The sequence below is a fragment of the Syngnathus floridae genome, chromosome 1 (assembly GCF_059516105.1).
Source record: "Syngnathus floridae isolate MCC-2025c chromosome 1, RoL_Sflo_1.0, whole genome shotgun sequence".
Taxonomy (NCBI): domain Eukaryota; kingdom Metazoa; phylum Chordata; class Actinopteri; order Syngnathiformes; family Syngnathidae; genus Syngnathus; species Syngnathus floridae.
This window is the reverse complement of record NC_142413.1, coordinates 15,305,030-15,307,138: the sequence shown is the minus strand read 5'-3', so window position 1 is coordinate 15,307,138 and position 2,109 is coordinate 15,305,030.

Here is a 2,109-nt window from a genome sequence, read left to right as displayed (position 1 = left end):
GAGTCCATCCATCCCATAAATCCAGATGTGTTTTCTCTAATCCTCTTATTGCACGTTCAAGATGATCCACGACATGACATATGTTTATGTTTAGTCAGATGGCTCAGGATATTTTTTGTTTTTTATGGGGAGGAATCCAAACACTATCCAACTGATTTTATTAATGTCTTGACTTGAGCGTGCGTTTTCTTCTTTTAAATGTTTGCCTTACACAAAAACACATTTCATCTCTCAACGTCACATCTTCTCTTTTTGTACTTATGTTTTTGTCTTGTGTGAGATTGAGCAACAGGGTGCATGTCAGGACAGCTCCTGTTTTGTTTGAGCCCTCCCTTTTTTCGTTGATGTGCAGAGGAAATAAATGGCTCACATCGCTTCTGCATCTGTTCATCGACGCCCTCCGTCTGTCTTGGCAAAAGAAGGGAGGGAAAAAAAAATGTGTTTCCGCCTTCTAAGCATGTGCAGACTGGTGATTTGCTTCAGCAGTGCAAGACATATGAGAGTGAAACTCATCACTGCTTTTTTGATATCCAGGATCTGCATTGACTTTGATCGCCAGAGTCTGTAATGAACATGTCAAAAGCTGCCAGACTACAATATCACAAAGTGGAGGGAACTGACATCAAATCAATGTACTAACATCACATTGTTTACTTAACAGGCACCGACACTATAAAGTCATCTTGGCAGACACTGTAATCTTACATTCCCCACATGTGGTAAGGAGATTTTGTTTTGTTTCAACAAAACCAAGATTGAACATTTTGGCCATAATTGGAAAAAGTATGTCTGGCACAAACTCAAGGCTTATCACCAAAAGTAAGCCACACCTACAGTTAAGCAAAGTGACAGCAGCGTTGTGCTTCGAAGCTTGTTTTTTCTCAGATGGAACTGGGGCTTTAGATAAGTTTGAAGGAAAAAAGAAAACATTCAAACACCTCGAAATAAAAACAAAATGTGAGGGGAGGCCTATTATAACAGCTGAAATATAATGCGGGTATGTCGTGGCACTGTATGGAGTGGCAAGTATCGACTCTCAATTAACAGGGATTTGAATGGAATAGGTTCATTCTGGACACGTTTTTTATTCTCTTTTTTCATATCACAAAGACATGGCCTTTCAAAAGGGGCGTGTAGACTTTTTTACTGTCACTGACTTTGTACCTGGGGCTGTTATGTCATCCAATCAATGCCGCAAACATTGGAAACGTCTCGAATTGGGCCAAAACCTTTCGGTATGTCCAAATTTGACCAATTCATAATTTTTTCAAATAGATATTATGGGCCACTTCCCACGAGAAGTTGTTATTTTTGGTCATTTTTTTCATGTATTGAAAATGGCTTGCTCTCTTTAGCCCGTATCTCATTGAGACGCCAGTTTTTGCGCACATAGTGATTGTTGGTATTTCATCAGAGTTGCTAAATGGTTGCAACCAGTTGCAAACGTTTTTTCTTGTCGCAAAGAATTGAAACTTTGCAACAAGAGAAATTGTTGACGACTATTAATATTGTTGCCGAATGTCAGGTGAATGTCTTTGCAACACTTTACGACGTTGAATGAACACTGACAAAAAATAAACATTCATGCCGTGTGCAAACTTTTGCTAAACTACACTGCTCCATGAGATATAGGCGATGATGAAATGTTAATGGGTTATGTTCTTCTGTCTGATGCCAGCGAAACACAAAATAACAATCAGAATTTTTTACACTGTAACATCTCAGTCATCAGGTGAGTTCAGCTGCTTCCATGCGAGCGTGCCAATACAAAGTTGAGAACACTTTATGTGCCCACACACAGGTTATGTTTGTGCCTTTAGATGGAATCCCTCTTTCAATAGTGCATGTTTGCATTCTAACAACCTCCCTCGCCTTTACCATCTTATGAGTTGTTTTATTTGTCATGTTTATCCTTCCACTTTGACCCACTAATACATTTAAGTGTTCTTTTCATTGCTTTGCTTCTCTTTTGCTTTGAGTTCCCAGGTGCATGATAGCTCTCACGAATGTGCACACAATTTTCACAAAACCAGAGGATGAAATATGAACATTTTATTACACCGGTTGATCATTAAAATAATCAAGTTTTGAATTGTAATTAGTGTCTCT